Source organism: Armigeres subalbatus, chromosome 3, assembly GCF_024139115.2.
Source record: "Armigeres subalbatus isolate Guangzhou_Male chromosome 3, GZ_Asu_2, whole genome shotgun sequence".
Taxonomy (NCBI): Eukaryota; Metazoa; Arthropoda; class Insecta; order Diptera; family Culicidae; genus Armigeres; species Armigeres subalbatus.
The window spans coordinates 11,298,620-11,323,304 of NC_085141.1; the positions used below are offsets into that span (position 1 = coordinate 11,298,620).

The window sequence follows — 24,685 nt, forward strand, 5'->3', positions numbered from 1 at the left end:
CAAAATACATAAGATTTTCATTCAAACGTATCCGTAGGGATACTGTGATGTACAATAAACTATTTTTTAACTTCCTTGGACGTCCTAGGCCATCCAAACTATCCTTGAGTTCGAGATTTGAAATCTACAGCTGCAAAAAAAGCATTTTTTCGTTACTCAAAGTTTATTTGACTACCGTCTACTGTGTTCATTGCATCTTATACTAGATGAGAAAAGCAGCGCAAGGTAGTTCTGGGATATTCTGGGTTATTTAAACTATTCTTGAGTTCGGAGCTTGAGATCTACAGCTGTAAGAAAACCGTTTTTCAGTATGCCGCTTCAATATGCATTCAATTATATCCATTACACCTCTTGAGAGGTTAACGGATATCGTAAGATAGTTTTAAGATATTCTGGGCAATCCGAATTGTTCATGAGTTCGGGACTTGAGATCTACAGCTGCTTAAAAGCCCTTTTCGGTGCACAAAGCTTCAATATTCATTCAATTATATCCATTACACCACCCGGAATGTCAACGGATATGGTAAGACAGCTTTGAGATATTCTGGGCAATCCAAACTGTCCTTGAGTTCAACTTGAGATCTGTGAGGACATCGTTTTTTAGTACTCCAAGCATCCAAATGAATTCAATTATATCCATTACATCTTCTGGGAGGCCTATAAATATCGTAAGATATTTTTGAGATATTCTGAGTCATCCAAACTATCCCTGATTTCGAGACTTGAAATCTACAGCTGCGAAAGTAGCTCTTTCGTCACTCGAAGTCACTAAATGTATTTAACCATGTGCAGTACAGCTCCTTGATGGTCAACATACATAGTAAGATAGTTTTAATATTTTCTGCATCATCTAAACTTTTGAGGACTATAGCTGCTTTGAAGGCTTCTTCTGTTGCTCAAAGTTTTGATATGCGTCCAACAATGTGAATTATATCTCCTCTAAGACCAAAAGACATTGTAAGACAGTTTTTAAATATTCTGAGTTGTCCCAACTTTTCTTCAGTTTGCAATCGAACAGTTGTGATTGTAGCGTTTTCTGCTATTCATAGTTTCGATACGTGTTAAGGTCACTCCTGACGGAATCCAATTTTCAAAGTACTCACGTTTTCAAGGGCACACCATTCGATACAGAAGCAACGCACAACTGTCATTTTTATTTTTAAACGCATGCTGCGACGCAGCAAAGCTGAAGAAATAAAAATGACAGTTGTGCGTTGCTTCCGTATCGAATGGTTTGCCCTTGAAAACGCGAGTACTTAGAAAATTGGATTCCGTCAGGAGTGACCTTAAACTATTTTTATTAGATCTCTTCGAAGTTATTATCCTTGCACATATCGGCTGATTGTTTTGATATACTGTAGATCACCAAAACTGTCCTTGAGTTCGGGGCGTCTGTTCTACTGCAACTAAAAAGCCCTTTTCATCACATATATTTTTTGTATGTATTCAACCATAAGAATAACATTTCCTGGATGGTTTATTTAAACTGCCTTTTAGCGTAGAATCTACGATCTTAAGTTTTCAAAGTAACGTTTATTGTCTCTCAATGTCTCAAAATGTGGTCAAACTTGTTCATCACATCTGCTGCGAAACTGCTTTTGTGAACAAGAGCTTCTCATGTCGCTGGTGGGCTAATTTGTGCCCACCCACGCAATCCAGCGCAATTTAATGAAAGAAGAGGGTTCGCTGCTTCTACAAGAAGTGATGTTGGATTGCTCAAATGGGGGGGGGGGGGGTCAAATTAGCCCACCACCGCCGTGAGCAGCTCTTTTTTACAAAAGCAGTTTCGCCCTTTTGAAATGTTGGTGCCAATATATATAATTCTAATAATCACATACGTCTAGCAACTTTGAGCAGATTTGAAATGTTGATGCCGATATATTGGAGCTTTGAGTGACGGAAACCCCAACAAGCTTTCTTTAGCACTGTATTTCGCCTTTTTGGGCATTTTAGAGCTATATAAGCCAGTGCATATTTGCACTGTGACAGCGTTATAGTCACACGTAAGGATTTTTTTAAAATGATTACGGTTACCTGAAAAATCTACTGCTATGACTGTAGATCGCAAGTTCTAGACTCAAGGACGGTTTTGATGACACAGCAACTTACTATATCACCTGGTTTTTTGGAACAAGTTATGGACATGCTTGAATTCATATCCAAGCTTCTAGTGACGAGAAAACCTAGTGTCGTGGCTGAAGATAGCAAGTTCTGATTTCAAAATCTGTTTGGATAACCTAGGAGATTTCATAGCCATCAAACCATGTCTCCCAATCTTCACAAACATATTATGGTTATAGTTGAATATATATCCAAACTTGGAGCGACAAAAAAAGCTAGACAGGGGCTGCAAATCGCAAGTTCTGAACTCAAGGACGGTTTGGATAACCAAGGAAGTCCCAAAACCATCTTATTCTGTATCCTTGTCTTCTGGAATATGTTATGGATAAGGTTGAATACATATCCAAGCTTGAAGCGACGAAAAAAGTTAGAGTGGTGTTTGTAGATCGCAAGTTCTGAACTCAAGGACGGTTTGGATGACCCGGGATATCCCAAAACCATCCTACCATGTCTCATGGTCTTCAGGAGTATGTTATGGACATGGTTGAATACATATCGAGGCTTCTAGTGGCGAGTATCGTGGCTGCAGATCGCAAGTTCTGGACTCAAGAATGGTTTGGATGACTCAGGATATCCCAAAACCATCTGACCATGTCTCTTGATCTTTGGGAATGTAATATGAGTATATTTGAATACATTTTGAAGCTTGAAGTGACGAAAAAGCTCGCATGGTAACTTGTAGATCGCAAATTCAGGACTCAAGGACAGTTTGGATGATCTACATCTCGAAAAAAATATTTTACAACTTGTTTTGTAATTTCTCCACTCTCCAGGCAACGGACTCCATCACAACACAAAAAGTAGCGTATATCGTTGACAAACGGTCTGTGCTGAGGTTAATGATTGCCATTTGATAAAATTTCCACTCACAATTAGATGGATGTCGGATATGTGGCTGTAATAGACACAGGTCCCCCGAAGGACCAATTTTTCAAACTCGACTTAAGGCTTACGATTGAGGTCGAAATACGTATCTGCAAAGATTACAACGTGGTGGAACTAAACTCGTCTCATGACAGGTTCAGGGAATTGTTTTAAAGCTCGATAAAATGCGTTTTCACCTGTCAGACCCCGATGGCGGCGAAATTTGCATTACATGTAGAAGCAATAAAATCGTCAACGACAACTTCGATAATTTAAAGATAAAATCTCGGGTACTTATTCAAAAGGCCGTATGTGATTTTGTAAACAAAGATTCAAACGTCGGTTTATCCAATCTGATGGCACTCCCCCGCAAACCAACACCACCAACAGGTAGCCGAAGGCTTCCTCTATCTGTCTGTGGTGATGGTTTGCGTGGGAGTGCTAGCAGATTCGACAAAAAGGCGTTTGAGTCTTTGTTTACCAAATCACATACGTCCTTTTGAATAAGTACCCGAGAAATGGTGCAAATGTTCCATTGCTTCTACCCACTTTAAGAATTCCCAACGGGCGCAACTTGTGGCGAGCAGAGCTAATAAGTAGGAGTGCCAAGAATTTGGTGGTTGAGCCCATCGATCCGGCCATTTTCCAACAGGAAACAATGGATCGAATGCAACTTGTTGTGAGTGAATCTGTTAAGAATAAAAAACAACGAAACTGATCAAGCCAAATTTGAAAATAGTCGATATAATCAACTGTGGTAGGCTTATAACAACGATCCGACGGGAACAAGAAGGCGAGGATGCTCAGCGGGCAAGATGGAAAACTTTTATGTACTGCACAGGCCACTCCGGCCTTAGTCTGGTAATAAATAAATAAAAAGGCTTACAACATGTTGTGAATCGGTCTTGAAGTGTGTCACCATAATCGTCACAATTGTGCATATATTCATACGGTGCAGCATAGCCGAATGGCATAACGAAAAGTGCAAGTAATCCAAACGATGAGATAGCTATTCTAACTTTTTGACCCTTCATGGTTGTAGTGAAGGAGTTCATGAAATACGAGAGAGGCTAAAAATGTATGCTGAGAACTGATAACACTTTCGTCAGGTTACGAATACATTTTTGAACACTCAGCTGTCCCTACTGCCGCGAATTGTTGTCCGAAATAGTCTGCAACGATAGGCTTATCTACAGTTCTTTCACACGAACAATAAGTCACAGATTAGTCGAGTTGTTCGGTTCGGACCATGGAATTATTAAAGTTCAGCAGCACCATGTCGAGTGATTTCCTGCATTTATTAAGTATGGATTTGTTTTTCAAAAATTAAATTTGTGATTGCTGCAGATGTGACAACAAACGAATACACCCAGTTCTTTTTTTACACGGGTGGGTTTCAGTCGATTAAAACCTTTAGCGTTAATGAAACTTTAAGTCACCCCATGAAAAAAAAATCATAAAAAATTATAGAAAATTCAGGTGGTATTTAAAAAGCTGTGAAAGATCAGGTTAACCGGGAAATTAAATCACACCAACCGTGTAAAAAAAATATTGGGTGTAAGCTGAACGAGCAAAAGAAGCAACCACAACAAAAATGTTTACCTGATCTGCTTACTCGCGACGCCATTATTACGGAACGAGCCAACATATGCATAGAACCTAATATTCCGCTAAATGCTTTTATTAGTTGTGCTGACTGTGTGTTACACAAAGCTTGACGAACGGGGGAACCCATAGCGATTGTTCTAGGAAAGCCTTACAGCCGAGCCAAGCAAGAGTTTCGCTGGCTTTGCCAACTTGCCGTTGCCGTTCCCAGCGCCCGAATCTGCGCGGATCGGACGGGGGCATTGACTGGAGCTGTGTACCGCAGTGTGAGCCATGTTTACAGCCCAATTTACCATCCCGATGTGAATTTACGCTGGCTGCTTAGCTCAAGTCGGTTGGTCAGAAGCTTCCGTCCCACCTCAGCAAGTTAGTATACACGCGGTGTGTGTTTGTATGTGCCGATGTGGGGCAGTGTTTGTGTAATATTCTGTGCTATCATTTCACGGTTTCGCTGCTACTGTGGCATGGTGGAGGATTCCTTCAATTTAAGTGGCTTAAATTATTCCTCGATAACAGAAATATTGCAACCAAATTGAAGTACAAACAATCTCGTGAGAAAAAAAAGAGAGAGAAAGATTTAACTGAAATCCATTCTAATCCAGCTAATAACTATGCATCTTTGTCATAATAATGCTTAACAGCGTTGGCTGCATTCGATTCCTAGGAGATACAAAAGTCCAAGATTCGGGCGAGTATGTCAGTTTGAATGGTAATAATTGGTTCGAGAGTCACAGTAAGATTCGGATGAAATCTTTATGTTTAAGGGCCGATTTCTTCACCACCGCTTAGTGCCTAAACCAGGTTTAAGCGTATGAGTAAGCACCGCTTAAGAGTTAAGCGGAGGTGAAGAAATTGGCCCTAAGAGACATAGTTTGTTTCTACTGTCGTGTCTGAAGGATACAGCAAAATCTGAATGAATCGTCTCAAAAACATGTTCTGGAAGATGTCTTTTTTAGTCCTGATTATTACTGCAATCCAATATATAGATCAGAATAAAGATGCTCGTTGCCGCTGCCGCCGGTATTTTTGTATCGGCACGTTTCTGTTGAAGATATTTCGGGCCGGTTTAAATGTGTAGAAGATTACATTATTCAATACCAATTCCGGGCGATATTTCAATTTTCACAAGAAGGTAAAATTTACATCCAAACTTACAGAAATATCACGTCCAGTAACATTAGAAATCTGTTAACGCTAGAAATCTAAATGCTAGACACCCGGTATAGTAACGAGAGACGTAAGTCCTACGTCAAAAACAATATAGATTGAATATTTCCCCATCAAAGAGATTTGATTCGAGAAGCTATCTTGTTCTACCAACATAATTTGTTTTCGACTTCAAACTTGTAATTAACTTAAATTCTTGGAATTTTCCAAATTCTAAAATATATATGTACAATAGACTGGCCCAGATTACTATGGGGAGAAAAAAATGTTGGCGAATTCCACGGGGCACCCCCCAGAATTGTGTCTTTGGGTGAGAAAATCAATCTCTGAAAATTTCAGCTCAATCGCTTGTTGCATAAGCTGGCGCATTTGATTTGAAGTTTGTATGGGGATTTCAGCCAAAATGTATAGGAAAATACACTTCCGTCACTCATTCGATCTGGAAATTGGTTCTGATTGCTCGATTGACCTCAGAATTGCAAAAACGACAGTTGGTATGCTACAGAACAATTTCACAGAACATTGCATGATGATTAAATGAACTTTAATATAATTTTCGGCTGATTTATTAGGAGCTGATTTGTGTATTTTTGGGTTTTTTGATCGAATCGCATCAGCCGAAACCTATATAAAAGTTCATTTAATCATCATACAATGTTCTGTGAAATTGTTCTGTAGCATACCAACTGCCGTTTTTGCAGTTCTGAGGTCAATCGAGCAATCAGAACCAATTTCCAGGTCGAATAAGTGACGGAGGTGTATTTTCCTATACATTTTGGCTGAAATCCCCATACAAACTTCAAATCAAATGCGCCAGCTTATGCAACAAGCGATTGAGCTGAAATTTTCAGAGATTGATTTTCTCACCCAAAGACACAATCCTGGGGGGTGCCCCGTGGAATTAGACAACTTTTTGTTTCCTGGGCCAGTCTAATGTACAATCCTCAGAAAAAAATAGTAAATTGGGGAAAACCACAGCACCTTGAATCAGAATCATAAAATCTCCAAACTCTAAATTTTTGAATTTCTATTTAAACGGAGTTACTGTTGCGGTTTTCATCTCATAGCTCTTATAACAAGGATGATTTTTTTTATTTTCAAAACAAAAGATTGAAGAGTGCAATAAGCGCTTGTTAACTTAAAATTGCAACAGAATCAAAGCTTTTTTATTGCAAGATGAACTCGGTACCATGGAACCCCATATGTCAGATCAAATTGCCAACTCTGCATATTGAATTTCAAATCCTTATTTCAAAGGTAAATCAAAACCAACCAAAACTCCAAATTCAATTGGCAGATGATGAACCTTTAATTCTAACCTCCAATTACACTAGTCAACAGTGTTTTACTCTCTTCAACCATTCTCAGTGTACTTGAAAGGTTTTTCTTCGCTGAATTCAGTCATGTATTCAGATTTTTTGTAACACGTCCAGTTTTTGAGCAAAACGGGTTTAAATTCACAAAACTACGTATTCTTATGGGAATTTGGTTTCTCTGTTCTGTAAAGCTGGTTTTCGGTTTATAACTTTGAGAAAGAGATTTGAATTATATAGAAGAAATCGTACAAGATCTAAGTAAGTTGTCGAATCTTATTTGACACGTTATTTGTTGTGAAAAACGGAATTTATTTCACAAAAGTACGTATTTTCAAAGAAATTTGGTTTCTCTCCTCTGCAAAGCTGAATTTCTGCTTCTTACTTTTAGAATAAAGTTTAAATTTGGTTAAATGGGTCTTGTAGAATGCATGTGGGTTGTTGGATTTCATTTAGCAAGTTCAATAGTTGTGAAAAACGGAATTTCATTCACAAAAGTACGTATTTTCATAGAAATTTGCTTTCTCTCCTCTGCAAAACGGAATTTCGGCTCCTCACTTTCAGAATAAAGTTTGAATTTTGTAGAATGGGCCTTGTAGAATACATGTGGGTTGTTGGATTTCATTTGGCACGTTCATTTGTTGTGAAAAACGGAATTAAATTCACAAAAGTACGTCTTTTCATAGAAATTTGGCTTGCAAGTCCTCCTCGAGCATTGTCCATGTTTCATGTCCGTAGAGGACTACCGGTCTTATTAACGTCTTGTACATGACACATTTGGTGCGGTGGCGAATCTTTTTCGACCGCAGTTTCTTCTGGAGCCCGTAGTAGGCCCGACTTCCACAGATGATGCGCCTTCGTATTTCACGACTAACCACCTCGAAGGTATCCCCGTCTATCGTAACACTGCTTCCCAGGCGGACCCTGTCACGCTCGGTTCCACCCACAAGCATGTACTTTGTCTTTGACGCATTCACCACCAGTCCACCATTAGGCACGTTCATTTGTTGTGAAAAACGGAATTTAATTAACAAAAGTACGTATTTTCATAGAAATTTGGTTTCTCTCCTCTACAAAGCTGAATTTCGACTCGAGTTTGAATTTTGTAGAATGGGCCTTGTAGAATGCATGTGGGTTGTTGGATTTTATTTGGCTCGTACATTTGTAGTGAAAAACGGAATTTCATTCACAAAAGTACGAATTTTCATAGAAATTTGGTTTCTCTGAATTTCGGCTCCTAACTTTTAGAATAAAGTCTGAATTTTGTAGAATGGGCCTTGTAGAATGCATGTGCGTTGTTGGATTTCATTTGGCACGTTTATTTGTTGTGTGAATTCTGAAAGTGGGGAGCCAAAATTCAGCTTTGCAGAGGAGAGAAACCAAATTTCTATAAAAAGACGTACTTTTGTGAATGAAATTCCGTTTTTCACAACAAATGTACGTGCCAAATGAAATCCAACAACCCACATGCATTCTACAAGGCCCATTCTACAAAATTTAAACTTTATTCTAAAAGTGAGGAGCCAAAATTCAGCTTTGCAGGCGAGAGAAACCATATTTCTATGAAAATACGTACTTTCGTCATTTCGTGAATTAAAATGCGTTTTTCTCAAAAACTGGACGTGTTACAGAAAATCTGAATACTTACCTGAATTCAGCGTAAAAAATCTATTGAGTACATTAAAAATTGTTGAAGGGAGCGAAAAAAAAGTTCAATTTTGTTGGATAGTGTTACTTTCTATGAATCAGTGGCGTTTCCCTAACCTCAATCTACTTGTGCTTCTTCTACTTCTTTTTCTTATTGGCATTACATCCCCACACTGGGACAGAGCCGCCTCGCTGCTTAGTGTTCATTAAGCACTTCCACAGTTATTAACGCCGAGGTTTCTAAGCCAAGTTACCATTTTTGCATTCGTATATCATGAGGCTGACACGATGATATTTTTATACCCAGGGAAGTCGAAACAATTTCCAATCCGAAAATTGCCTAGACCGGCACCGGGAATCGAACCCAGCCACCCTCAGCATGGTCTTGCTTTGTAGCCGCGCGTCTTACCGCACGGCTAATGAGGGCCCCTAATCTACTTGTGCAGTGGACTTAAATTTAAGGAATTGGTGTGCGGAAATGCATAGAATTTTCCATTTGGCCTGTCAAAATATCAAAATTTTCATTTTTGGGTCAGTGCACAGATAAAAAGTGAGGTTACGCGACGCCACTGCTATGAAACAATAGTTATATCTAATGAGACAGTTCGAACTTACTCGAGATTTTTGGTCAACAAAGAGCAGTCAATCTACTGCGAACTAGTTCTAGTTAGCTTCTCATTAGACGCTCACTAAGCTCAACAAAATTTGAATAGTTTTCTTGTTAATTTGATTCGTTGGACCATTGCAAAAAACTAACAAATCACTTTTCCGTTGCGGCTTCTTTTTTGGTTTTGTATTAATTTGGCAACAGTGATGTGTCAAGAATCTGAGCTACTTCGAGCTGCTGGAACTTGCTCGGACAACAACCCCAATTTGTTTCAAGCGACTTTAAATAGGTTGGATTTGGCTGAATGAACACCAATATGTACAACTGAAGTTGGTTAAATAGACGCCAAAAATGTGATATAAAGCGATTTCGATATACTTCGAAGCTCCCATTGGACAGGACTAATTCTCCGTAGTCCGTACTAAAAAAACAGATTAATCCACCTAGCGGTGATGATGCCTTTCTCGTGCATTATAAAAATAGTAGTTTGGCCATTACTCTTGAGCCCATAGTCCGTTCTAGCCAATTTCCAATAGGAAACAGTGGGAGAGTATTCTGCGTCGAATGCAACTTCTTGCAAGTTGAAGATAAGTACCTGAAAAATGAGTGACACTTTTTTTGGGTGGGTGCGCACAGACACACACACATACACACAGACATCACCTCAATTCGTCGACCTGCGTCGATCGGTATGGGTCTCCGGGCCTTCTATAAAAAGTTTATTTTTGGCCTTTACGTATACTTGTTATACGAGAAAGGCAAAATCCAGATTGATCCACCTAGCAGTGATTGTGCCTTTCTTATGCAATCAAATCATCAAATGTATTATCGGGAAATTCGTTGAAATGCTGAATCATTTGTGGTATTAATTTTGAAATCACTAAGTAAAGTATTATTAGCGTACGCGTTTCATGCGAGCTTTTTTTATTATACCAGAAAGCTGTAGAAACTACGCTTCATGATCAACTACGCTTTATTCTCTGTCGAATGTAACTTGTTGTGAAAGAATCGGCTTAGAATTACTTTGTGAAAAATTGGCTAATGTGTTTTATGGTACACACATACACACGGACAGACAGACATTTACTCAGTTCGTCATGCTGAGTCGATTGGTATATAACACTATGGGTCTCTGAGCCTTCTATAAAAAGTTTGATACTGGAGTGAAATGATAGACTTTGCTCGAGAAAAGCAAAACACAAGTTATTTGATATGAGGTTGAAGAGCAGAGTGAGCCCCTCAGTAATACCGAAAATGTCAAACGATTGAGATCACATAGACCAGTGATGCGCGGCATTTTGGGCGTTTTCTTCCTCAATTTGCTTCTCACACAACACAAATGAGCTTTCACCTTACGTTATAAGTTAGTATCTGGACTAAAGCTTTTAAATATATATCAGCTGAGGATATTAAAACGAATCTTTGTGTTAAAATAACTCCGTACTACTTGATCGAAGTAATATTACAGTGCAGCGCATTACAATACAGCGCATCTTTGTTTTGCTTTGTTCGTATCGTACGGAGTGAATTTAACCCCAATATCCATTCTATTACCCTCAGCAGGTAGATATATTTAAAAGCTTTCGACCAAGTGCTAATTTGTATCATCAAAGCTCATTTTATTGTGTGAGAAGCAGATTTAGAAAAAAAAACCCAAAGTGCTGAGCACCACTGACATAGACATATTAATTGTTTGCTTCCATAATATTTGGATTATAACAGGCGTGACGTTTGATTCCGTCCGCCTGCTGTCGGTGGCAATGTTTACATAATTTTTGCCTTTCTCGTATTTCGACAAATTTCGACAGAGGACATTGCCCCACACCTTCACTGAAGCACTTCGGGGTGAACCCAACCTTATGGCCGGGGATGTAGAGCGGATTGATACGTGAACAAGTAACTTGTCGTCAATATTTTTTCACCATCCAACGTCAACGAAACCAAAATGATTTTTAGCCTTGAAACGTAAAGAAATTCCAGATCTTGATGATATTCCAGCAAAATTCGTCAAAGACCCTCACGATTTTTCGATACGCTGCTCTGACGTGATCAACGAGTTGATTTCAACTGTTTACCTCCCTGGTTGTTTATTTATCTGGTGGGCTCAGTCGTGTGTGAAACTTTGCGGAACTGCAACTCTTGAGTATGATATTTTACAGTTGGTATCAGCAAACGTAAAACTGAACCATTGCCAATGTAAACAACAGCATCCTCTTTAATAAATCGGGACCGATTTGCGATTTGGGCGTAACTTATTTTATAAACAAACTTCGTTTTACGGATTCCGTAGAACCCAAGCGTTTTTCTACAAAACTAATTCACTCACCTGACAGAGGAAAGCCTATTCTGTTGGATAAGTACCGTGGTTTTCCCAGGGAATGCTTGCTTTAGCAGGAATTCGCCTTCCAATGTTTGTTTACAAAATAAGTTACGCCCAAATCGCAAATTGGTCCCGAAATGTCAGGACTAGGGTGTTCTAACGATACTACCGAAACCGGTAATATCGGTATTACCGGCCAATTTTGAGAACCGAAAATACTGGTATTAGAGACGATAAATACCGGTGCTTTCGGTATTTCAAATTTTTCTGTCAGCATAAAAAATCTTTAATTGTTTTCCTCTACTGTAAGCTGCACTGTCTGTAATTGCACCATCTGCCCCATATAAATAGGAGATCCAGCAAAGATAGGACAAATATGCGGTTACAGGTTGTAGAGACTCATCGTGCAACATATCATCATTGTCATCAATCCTCGGGTACTTATTCAAAACGACGTATGTGATTTTGTAAACAAAGATTGAAACGTTGATTTATCCAATATGATAGCACTTCCACGCAAATCATCACCACAGACAGGTAGGGGAAGGCTTCGGCTGGTGTTTGTTTGCGTGGGAGTGCCATCGGATTGGACATATCAACGTATGAATCTTTGTATTTCCGTTCTGGATTGGAAAAAGAACTTGTATTAGTGACTGACACCCAGAATACCATGTTATGTATACTCAAACGGCTGATAACAATGTTAGTCGTGAAATACGAAGGCGCATCATCTGTGGGCTCCAGAAGAAACTGCGGTCAAAAAATATTCGCCACCGCACCAAATGTGTCATGTACAAGACGCTAATAATACCGGTTGTCCTCTACGGACATGAAACATGGACAATGCTCGAGGAGGACTTGCAAGAACTCGGAGTATTCAAGAGACGGGTGCTTAGAGGACCATCTTTGGCGGTGTGCAAGAAGACGGTGTGTGGCGGCGAAGAATGAACAACGAGCTCGCCCAGCTCTACGGCAAACCCAGTATCCAGAAGGTAGCTAAAGCCGGAAGGGTACGATGGGCAGGACATGTTGCAAGAGTCGTATGTTGTCATGATATCAGTGTTGCTCTTACAATATAAAAATAATCACAGTTTGAAAAGATCGTAACAAACACCCCATCATGTTTGTTACAGATAGAATTGAATGCAACAAAGTCTTTATCCTCTGCCCGATAGGAACAAACGACATTTTCGCTAGTCCCCTTTGTTGCTTGTTTTCTGCATTTTTCTACGAAAATTACATTCCTTGGATATCATCTTATCATTTACAGCTAGTATGGTAGAGGCATGGGGGCCTTCCTTTGCCGTGCGGTATGATGCGAGGATACAAAGTAAGACCATGCTGAGTGTGGCTGAGTTCGATTCCCGGTCCCGTGGCGATTCAAGGTTATAAAATTTAGACCATTTTGTCAGACAAACGAAGAAACGCATAGATGGCATGCGCCCTGCATATAAACCACATCGCGATACCCCAAAACATCTCTTACTTCCCTGAATGGTTGTTTACCTGGTTGGTTGGTTGGTTGTTCCCTGAATGGTTGTTTGACATCACGCAAAATAAGTCTTTTCTGTTATAACATTCACATTCCTATACGCTAACTTTTGCTATCGAGTCCACCTTCTCAATGCCATGGAACACAAACAATAGTAATCTTGAATGATCTTTCGATTAAATTACGCATCTGCTTGTTTATGTTTGTAATTAAGATGCGAGCTTAACTGTTTTTTTGACGTAAACTACGTCTAAGGGGAAGCCTCGGATACAGGGTGCAAAATGAAAATTTCCAAATTGGGGACCGTCACGAAATCATGTAAGATTTCAAACGGTAATAGCGTCTTTATCTTTCGATGGATTTTCGACATTTGCTTATCAATCGATTCGGAAACTCTCCAGCAATTTGCCAATTCTATTGATACTATTGATTATCAACGTTGAACTATTGAAAATGTTATTTCTTTCCAAACCGGGTGAAAAATTCAATCCCGTTCATAAATCCCCAACACGGACATCAGATTGCAGTAACGTACGGACCTTTTGATCCACTGCTTCGTTTTCCTTGTGTATAAAAAGCCCCGTGTTTCGCGTGCGCGCGTCATTTTCATTCTGGATTTTATGGAAAGCGGCTGTGGTGGTGCGGATGCTGAGGGTGGCTGGGTTCGATTCCCGGTGCCGGTCTAGGCAATTTTCGGATTGGAAATTGTCTCGACTTCCCAGGGCATAAAAGTATCATCGTGTTAGCCTCATGATATACTAATGCAAAAATGGTAACTTGGCTTAGAAACCTCGCAGTTAATAACTGTGGAAGTGCTTAATGAACACTAAGCTGCGAGGCGGCTCTGTCCCAGTGTGGGGATGTAATGCCAATAAGAAGAAGAAGAACGTATGGGATATTGGAAAAATCGGTTCTTCTCAGGGCCTCCATTCTATACAAAGGAGAATGAGGGGAGGCAATTTTTTTTCAAAGTGCAAATTTACTGCTTGGAGATGCCATAAAGTTGCCTGGCGTCCGTAGCAGAATCACGAGCGCGCGTCGGATGGAGATGCTACAAATATGTATTCGCATGAATGGCTTCAGTGGCAGTTAAGTTTAATTCTTTCAAGATTCTTATTTGTTTTTGTTATTCCAGCAAATGGCGTGGGTCGTGTGGTCGTTAGTAATTCGAAATATGCATTTTTGGGAATTAATCGATTCTTCTCAGGACCACCATTTTAAACATAGGAAGATTGAGGCGAGACGAATTTGTTCAAAGTACGACGTCGTAGCAGAATTACGTTGCCGTACGTAGCAGAATAGCGAGCGCGTATTGTAGAGAGCTGCTGCAAATATGTATTCTTGCACTGGCACTAGATTCTTCATTTCACCAAACTGTTTTACGTAGTTTACGTCGGGCGGTCGTGTCTTGTACACAACCCTTATGATTTTTTTTTCGATCGGAGTACCTCAACAGAACTAAGATTATCCACGCCGATGGAATAATGATCTACGGGCTTCGGTTTTTGGAAGGTGGTCGAATTTTAGTTGAAACACAGTGGATGAATCCAGTGGATCCGTTGATGCGAGAACTATCAGTAGAGTCTATTGTTGCAATAGTTCATATTTGCCAGAAAAAAGAAAGGAAAGAAATATTTCTCGAAGATGATCTGGTATTCCTTAAATAACATGTTTCATAGACAAACCGTGTTCAATAGAGAAACTGTTTGTTGAAGTTAGATCGAGGTGTTTCAAAACATGGAATACAAAGATATAATGATTGATTTACTTGAGATAGACTCTCTCAAATAATTGAGAAAATTATTTGAGCTCTTTTAGTGGAATGTCTTCACCAGTCATAAGACGAATTTAGTACTAGGGGACCAGGGGGTATTATGAACACCCGGGGCAGATTGGACACCCCCAATATTCTTGTTAATGCGATCATTTTTCTACTTTCAATGCAGCGAACTCTATAATCCTTTTACAAACAACTAATTTATAGCGTAGAAGTCATCGTTTTATCTTCTTAGCGCATAAATTTGATAAAAAAGTTAGAATGTCTTCCAAATGATTAAAAATTATATGTTTTACCTCCCATAAAATAAGCTTTACTTTACCATCAGGGCTGGTAGCGATGAATGCCGTTCAAAATAGTGACTTTAGTGACCAACGATGATGAAAAAGTGACCAAATAGTGACTTTCAATTGTAGAAAAAGTGACCAAATAGTGACTTTTGTATGAAGTTCTGAACCTGGTATAGAGCTACAAGTTGCATTAGCATTGTTACGGTATAATTCGTAGTTTGCAAACTAGTGTTTTATTTTTGAAATCCATATCTAGAATGCTATCAGGAATCAAGAAAAGGCAAAGACAACAAAAGCATAAGGATTACTGCTACTGGACACGCCCATCCTCATCGTAAGGAAGGAGAGGATGCAAGCAAGATGCCAGTGACTGCGACACTCTCATAAGCACCACGGAGTTAAGGATGGTATTCGTTGGATCAGTCAGGAGCTTGCGATGTGGCCATGGTACCTCATATCAAGTAGCATACTACAAGAAGGGTATATACGTCACGTGAACGGGTAGTAAGTGACAAGTTGAGTCACAAAGTTATGCTGATAATTACAACAACATTTGTTCTTCAATATGAGCTCGAAGTTTTCTGTATAACAGCCAAAGAATGATATAAAATATAAATAAAATATAAATCTAATTGATTCCTAGACTGTGAAGTATGGTAGGACCATTTGTTTGAAAAATATAAAATAATTAAAATAATGAAGAAATTTTAAAAATATAATATAATAAAACAATGGTTCATTAACCAGCTTAAACGAAGTTTTTGAGATTTTCAGCTCGACGTGGCATTCTAGGGAAAGGTTTGAAATCCAATCAAACGATGGTCTCGTATTAGAAATCCAGCAATTCTAATAAATTTTAATTTCTAAGTGACAGACTTTTGTATTAAAGTTAATTAAAATGAATGGCCAAATAATCTAGATTTAAAAAAATCATTAAATCAATTTTTTTTTGTTTTATTCCAGATTTAAAAAATCCGACCAATTCATTCACCTCCATACTAGCTTTTTGGATATCTTTTCTCAACTGTTAATAAACGAATTTTCTTTTATAAAAATGTGATATTTCTGAAATAATTTCAATCAAAAAGTTTTTTAGTGGCAAGTGGCTTGTGCTAGAATTAATTCTGACATAAGTTGCAAGGCGGATTTAACAATCATAAACGGATTTAACAACCATTTCACAACCAACACGCCCTTATCGCTCATTATTAGGTTCTGCAGCGTCTGTATCTAACCTCAAACTGATGACAGATTAGTAGTACTTCGCGTTTGACTCGGGGGCAGCCAACCAATAACGAACTCGAACCTTGTCGGAGTCCTCGTCGGAGTCAGTGGAAAGTACTACTGAACTGTCAAAAAAGTTCATTTGACGAGGACCTAATTCATTCGTGACGTCATGCTGCAGAACCTAATTCTTCCTGACGTTGAGAAACATCAATCATGTTTGTCATGTGATGAACCAGAGGCTGTTCACTATCTTTGGTATCAACGCTCACCAACAGACGTGGTTCTGGTTCCAATGATCATCAATTCTGTACTCCTCAATTGACCTTTTTCGTCAAAATTTTTATTCGCTCAATCGATTCTTCGGCCTATTTAAGGTCAACTTTCACAAAGAGCCCATATTTTCTAACGCCTCTAAGTATTTTTAAAATTAAAAACAAAAATTGAAAAAGTTCTGTTTTTTTAAGATTGGCACGATTTTGAACGAACATCGAGTGATTTTTTCAGGCCGGTTCACACGTGCAGCAATTTTTCGGTTTTTGTTTTCGATTTTAAAAGTAGTTTACAGGCTTCAAAAAATATGGGTTCTTTGGGAAAGTTGACCTTAAATATGCCAAATAATCGACTGAGACAATAAAACGAGATACAATTGTCGTCGGGAAAGGTCAATTGAGGTTAGCCTTTCGCATTTTAACAAATTCCATTTGTGAAGAAAAAGATTATAGTCGACATGAATAGGAAATAACCTCAAGATTTTCACAACACACTTGGAACTTTTGTTGTGCATATTTTTCAAATTTAATATATTACTACCAGATTCATATTTGATTTGGTTGATAATAATAGGTACAAATGATTTTTATTTACAACTTCTTTACAACAGGCAGTGTAAAAATAGTGACTTTAGTGACCATTTTCCGAAAAATAGTGACTTTAGTGTGACTTGGATGCAAATAGTGACTTTTTAGTGACTAGACTCAAAATAGTGACCAAGTCACTAAAAAGTGACTCGCTACCAGGCCTGTACCATAGAAGATGATTTCTCAATTATTGGTCATCCCATAGTAAAATTCTGTTATTTACAGTGCTCTGGCATGTATTTGTGACAAGTTTCCTTGATTTTTACAAAATTTCCAACAGTTTTTAAATATGTTCAGCTGTTGGGGCAAAATGAACGCTCTATATGTGGGTAGAACTGACACCAAATTCATTTAATTCAACCTCGTTTTGTGATGTTTGTAAAGTATGAATTGTGATATCTGAGAGAATTAAATTTAATGTCATTGCATACCGGTAAAGAGTTGTTTGATAAAAGAAGAGACATATACTTCCAGCATTGATAACGGTCCATCCAGAGAACCGAGCGCCTCAAGTACTCTTCGAAAAGGTTAGATCTTCCGCGTTTACGAAAAGCCTTCAATGCAGTGAATACTATGATCCCGGAAATAATTTATTATCGTCATCTCGCAAAATATGGAAGTTTGATGCCCAATATAATAATTTGACCGAACGTAATTGTCTGATGGTCAGAATATAAATAAAAACTGTGTAAGTGAAATCCTTAGGATCACCCTTTAATGATCCTAGCAGATCCAGAACATCAGCAGGCAAAGTTCTTATCAACTTTTATACTGCGAAGCCAATATTTGAAAACATCTATGAAAATGATGTTTTCTGCATTCCGTTATTTGTTATATCATACGCCCAGAACATATCGTAGAGATGACCTCTAGATATTGCGCCACTTTAGAATAAGCAAGAACCCTAAGTCGCGTTTTAATTATGAGTATTGGTTCAAAAGAAAAGAAAGAACGTAGCCGTTGAAATGTTCCTTAATGCTCCAGTCAGCAGGCATTGCTGCTTGATGCTGAATAACTTCATTGATTGAGAATGAAACATACCATCATCATTATGGGGTGAAAAGTTTTAGAACATCAGTAAAAGGGATTTATTCTAAATAAGCAATCAATTTTGACCACCCCGATCGATGAACATTAAATTTTGTCCACCTACATTGAACAAATACCTGTCTGTGCTCCGGCTGTTTAGCTGCCACCACACTACCACCACTGCTACTACAACTCTTGCTACTACTGAGCTGCTGCTGATGTTGCCTGATGATGTTAGAGAGTTACTGCTGGCTGCCGTTCTGTTTGCTGTCGCTTCCGGAATCCGGAATGACGGACAACATTTAAAGCACAAGCCCAGATTCACTAAAAGGATTAAATTCCATTGAAATAGATCTCACTCAAAGCCCAAAATCGGCTCCGCATACCAAACAAAGCAGATCGCACTTGCCGTCTGTGGCACTTATGATTCCGTCACCAATCGAAAAGGTCGTACCTATTATTCGCAGGCGAAGCTGCAATTTTGACAGCTCCGTACACACGACGTAGTGCACACAAAAACTCACCTCGTTTTCACTTTCTGGAGCTGAATCCTGGCAGATTTACCTACTGCTCACCACCTTGGCTGCTAGTCGAGGCTATTTCCTCCAATTTTGCGTAGAAAATTAACACCTTCGATCTTCTCTTCTTATGATTTCTGCTGGGGTATTCACGAACTAACGTTATCCTTTCGAAATGACCAAACTAGGCCAGGCACCAACAACGCAGAAGAAACTAAATCGTTGATCGAAAATCACAAAAAATAGAGAAATTTCTTATCTATCGAATTTATAGCCATTGCCACCTTTTGCTTCTTCCCATCCCGTTTCTGGTACACTTTTTCCTTTATTCTTTTTCTTGTTTCACTGCACTGATTTTAAACTTCTTTCGTCACTTTGCAATCTTTCTTCACCTCGTTTATCTTCTTCTTCGTTCCGGGTTTCTTCGCCGTCTTGGTTTCCTTCTGCTTCGCTCTTGTTATTGGTATTACTATTATTACCCACTACACGGTCGCCGACGAATGGGTGTCTGTTGCCGTTTCGTTCATCCACGCGTTGTTCGGACACAGTGTGGACCCGTTGGCTACGTTTTCACGCTGACGTTGTCTTCTTTCCCCTACACGCGCGCTGAGCCACACTCACACACAACAATAGGAACGGCACCAACAACAACAACAACAACACCAAGAATAGCCGTACACTGACGGATGATGCGGCTCCGTGTTTGACACTTCTGCTGCTGCCACACAAGACTGGCGTGCCGATACGATCGGCCACCACCACGAGCAGGAAGATGAACAAGCGTTGCCAGATTCGTCCGGTTCAGGTAGGGAAGGTCGGTGTTTGTTTTCGTTGGTTTTGATGGGTCATAAAAATAGAGAGTAAAAGAAACGGGCGAAAAATACTGTTAGAGAGGTTGTTATAGGCGGTGATTGATATTATCTGCCCCGAAAATACGGCATTGGGCAGCATATTTTATCTCGTAATCCGAAATGTAAATATTAGATAGAGTAAACGACATGTTTTACACATATGCGTGTTTTGGTACTTCTCGTCAATTTTATTTAGAACTATACTGCGTTTTGAACAACAAATTATATATTTTATATAATAAATTACGTAAATATTGAAATTATTTGATATATGATGATGATGATGATGATGCTACCATCTATTGTAGCAAGGCAACTGCCGATAGCACTGGTCATATCTGACAAACGATTTGATCCTGTTTATATTATTGAATGCATTTCATCAAACTCCTGTATGAAGGGCCAAAAATGGGTGGTGGTTCCATAAGCAGAGACACTTATGCAAAATCCACGGGATAAGTAGAAAATCTCCTTCCAGAAGCAAGTTTGTACAATCAATAATACAATATTAAGCCCTCGTTTCCCAGATTGACCCAATAGATGGGGAGAAGAGCCCGCCCTTTATCCACGAGATGTTAACAATAGGAAAATGGCGATTCCACTCTTCCTATCCAAATCGCTTCAATCGGGTGCCCTGATGGTTTTTTATGGTTTATAATCATATAGTTTCAATATACATGGATAAAGATATACAATGGAATTCTTTCACCAAGTTTTAATTCGTCTTAATGTCCTGGAAGAGTGAGTGTTATTTTTTAACTCCAGTGTTATTTTTTTATTTATGCTGTCTTCTAAGATAAAAAATAGTTATCTAGTAATAGATTTAATAGATTTCTCGATTTCTGAAAAGATGAAATAAAAAGACGGAAGACAGTATCATACATAATAACATGAGTGTTTATAACACAGCAATCGTGTTTAGCCCCAAAATGTTGAATGCACTATATTTGGATCACTCTAGTGTGGTGCTCCATTGGTAATATCCCAATTTTATCAGCCCCTGTTGAATTTTGGGATGATGAAACAGGTAATGAAACAAAATCTCATAATTTTGAAATATATTTCACAAATATATGTAGAGCCTTGGCGATACATAATGCGTTAACAGTACACGTTATTTCTTATGAAAAAGACTTCAAATCCTTTCCAGTAACTGATAAACAATGTTGAATAAGCAACTGACGGTTGGAATATCTTTAGTTGTTTACAATATTATTTACGAAAATAGAAAAGACGACTAAAATAGAAAATAGAGGTAACTAACTCAGGCAGAAAAACGTTATATCGGTTCAACACTGAATAATTTTATTTATTCAAAATTTAAAAACATTTAAAAACGTAAATAACCCGTATTTGATCACAAAAATCAACATTATCAGACAATCTTGAATAAAATCACCGCTCTACAAGTCCTTTGCATAACATATTTTGGAAATCAGTCCCTGTAGTTAGCTATTGTCAAATGAAGCAAACTCTATTGAAATAATGAAAGCTGTAATTTTTTTTTCTTTGTCTTTATTAATGATACTTTCAGCCCTAGGCTGGCTCGTCTCGTTGCTGTAAATTAAAACTTATTTAATATGCGTGTATTGCCATAATCATGTTCCCGTGATAAGAATAATAAAATAATTATCTCTTATAAGAATAATATATAAAAATGTGCGAAGTAGTATAATGATTATTACAACTATAATGATTACTTTAAGCAATATAAGTCATACTACCAGTCGAATCGAAACATCAAAACTATCAACTGGATCTCAAGCAGGAGTTGTATGAGAAAAACCTGTATTAACTGGACGTAGAATGAATCATCAAAGTGGTTGGACAAGGTGAACTGTTCTAAGAATCAAAGGGATTCTATAATTGGTAGTCGCGAAATTTAGACGAAGTATAATTTAGTAGGAGAGAGGTTCGACTTTTCATGTCTGGATGCTCAGTTCAGCAAAAAAAAAAATAGCCAGAAAATAGATCATAATATCACCAAATTGCTAAAATTGTGTACGAGCAGCTTGCTTTGAAGCGTAATTTGGTTTACCAGTTTATGTCAACTATAAATATTTGCAGATGTTTGCAGAATAATGTTTGAATTTCAGATAGAATTGTACAAAGTAGCACAGTAATGATGAATTTTCCCGTTGAACTACCCCTTGAATTCAAAAGCTCACTTTGAGTGTTTACCGATAATGTTCATTTTCTACACTCAATAATTCACTGAACTGAATGAGTTCCCGCTCAAATGTATGGCGCAAAATAACCGCCGTTCAAGCAATATATCTAAGCGACCATGTGCCAAGGCCCGGCCAATGACCTATCAGGATTGCTTTCAGGATTCGTTGACCCCCGGAATCATTTACAATCTTCGGGTGGGAGACAAGTAGATTGATCGTTTCCACTTGGAAGCTCGGGAAAAGGGAGGTCTTTACCCGCCGAATATGGATGTTGGTGTGGGTAGAGGCGATTTGTGACCTTCGCGAAATCACTTCGTGATTCGCGTAATTTCAACGACAATCATAGAATCTCGCGCTTTGATCTGAGGATCCAAGGACTTGGTTCGTTCACTTCGTTCTGGTCTACGGAAGAGGCAAAAGCAGTCCGGATTTTCTAAGTCGCGTCGTGGTGTGTTCTTGAAGGTGAACCATAGGAAAGTGTGAAAGTGCTCCAAGTTTGCTTATTTAGATTTTTCTCCTTAATTTCCCTCTACTAGTTAGTCAAACCATAATCAAGTTTGTAGCTCATTCTGGCGGTTAGGTGGTTGTGTAGACTTGCGGATAAAGCGGTAAGACTGAAGACTAAACTTGGTGCAAAGTGTGGTGTTCAAGACCGGTGTGGGTCCTCTTTTCTTTATCAGATTGTGGCAAGTTGCAAGGCCCGACACACCACCCACACAGTTGGAGACTGCTTTTGACCCCGTTTACCTGCTACGAAGGACGTCCCGGTGGTACACGTGGACCGGAGAGGGCAGCGCACGTTTTTTCCCGCGCCCTTGGCAGGGCGGCAACAACCGGACCGGTTAGGAACCGGTAATCAAGTTTATACATCCTTTCTCGTGAGTGACGGCGTGCAGAGCGTGACACGGTCGCGTAAAAAGTTTTTTCCCCGGCCGGATTCGAACCGGCGACCTTTGGATCGGGAGACGCACACCGTACCTCGACGCCACCGACGGCTGTACCCCGTCGAGCAGTCCACAATTTCGCGCCGGAGGCGTCATCGACAACGGCGACATCGATGAACGACGCGTGAACCATTTCGGAGTCCGTGGGAGAGACCGCGCGTGACACGCGTGGCGCCAAAGCAGCAGTAGTTGGTATGCAACGAACAGAGTGAGTAACATGCATGTTCCATTATTTTTCCCCATGCGCATGGCGAATGAAAGCCCCTAGCCTTAGCCAATCCGCTAGCGTGGCCAAGCCGATAGCCCTACCGTTCCTTCCGTACGCATCAGCGAGGTAGTTGGCTTATTCATAGTTCAGAAAGAGTGAACACCGCACCAGTTTAAGTTACACCGCCAATTGAATTCGAGCAGTTAGAAAGAGTATAGAGGGAGATGAATTTGTAGCTAGGCCTAGTGTTAAGATTAACGATGTCGATCAAGTAGATCCAATATAAATGAACTGAATTCAATAAATGCTTTTTTGTACACTGTAGCTCGATAGTTTCTGGACGGATGGGAGAAATTTGAAAAGGTGAAGTAGGAGTACTTTCACATTTCGGTCGTTTTTTTAGGTTTCTTTTGGTTATTTTCTGGGGAGGTTGGCCCTTACTCCAACCAAGGATTCTCTCCATTCGAACGTGGCTTGTTCGGAGTGTATTGGTTTAAGTCTTCCAATGATGATAACAACCGCGAATATTGCTTTGTCGCCGGCGGAAATCACCTCTGTTCACACCAATTTCTCTATTTGCTAGACCTCACGGTCTAAAGGCATCCAATTTTCCCTGAACAGCCCACTTGTCTCCCGCCCAATCTCTTTGGGAAAAATCTTACCCTCCCCTGAAGGGTCTCACTAGGTCGGGCAACCTTCGATCAGGTTAATGGTCTCCTCCGGGAGTGGCGCTTAAGCCATTTCAACTTAAAACGGGAAACTCGTTAGGCTGCCAGGTTTCATGATTTAGAATGGATTGGGATTGAGAGCTAATATAATGAGTACGATGATGTGATTTTTATCTTCGTGATATGTAAAATTTCTATGCCATCGATAAATGAAATATGGACAAATAATATAAAAAGAAGTTCACAACTGCGTAGATTTTGTAGCCTTATACGGTGAAATTATTCAGATTTTTTCGAAAAATTTGCCAAACTCTTTCTTTGCCATATCGCATTACAACGTGAACATTGACGCTCACATTAAGCAATTCTACAATACGATGCTTCTAAGCTCTCGCAATGCTCAGTTATATGATAAATGCCTAAAACCAATTCAGATGTGTTTGGAACAGGGTCATTTTTTATCATCCATTTTTGTAAAACAAGCTTTTTCTTGTTTGCAAGTTCAGTGATAAAAACTACCTCACACTACTACACAAGCAGCGAATTAAATAAATAAATTATACTTAGTGAACTGCAAGAGAAATCCACGTGATGTTTGAATTCAACGAAAGACTTGAATTCTTCGCTTCAGTACAATGAAAGGGGATTGATGTGACCAAATCTTTAGTCTTAACGAAAAGCATCGCTCGTTCCTCCTTAATTTGATCTGCCTTGAGAAGGCATAAAAAGTCCGAGGGTCTTATATTGGGTAGGGCCCGCGCCAGTCAGGCCGAAGCGCCAAATGCGTAAAGTCGTTGGAGATGTTTCCGAGTATTGACGCTTCCGGAACACAATCATCTTCTCTGGAAACCACGCACTGAACTCTACTTTGAGCTAATCTCCAAATTTATATATCCTTTCGCTATATGTATAAAAAAAAACTTCATGATTATGAACACCAAAAAATTCAATATTGAATGAATTTGATATAAGGCCTAATAATAATGAGAACTTTTTATTTGTAATATCG

General features: G+C 39.1%; 1 protein-coding gene across 6 annotated transcripts in view; it reads right to left on the minus strand.

Annotated features, from left to right (window-relative positions):
- LOC134223746 (AT-rich interactive domain-containing protein 1B) overlaps window positions 1-24,685 on the minus strand; it is a 325,354-nt gene that overhangs the window by 287,278 nt on the left and 13,391 nt on the right. For 2 of the 6 annotated variants that reach the window (XM_062702938.1, XM_062702933.1), the window contains exon 2: window positions 18,841-19,565. The exons of 1 other annotated variant lie outside the window; for it this stretch is intronic. The gene's annotated coding sequence lies outside the window, so the exon portion shown is untranslated. 3 more of the 6 variants (XM_062702934.1, XM_062702937.1, XM_062702935.1) reach the window with 3 other exon arrangements.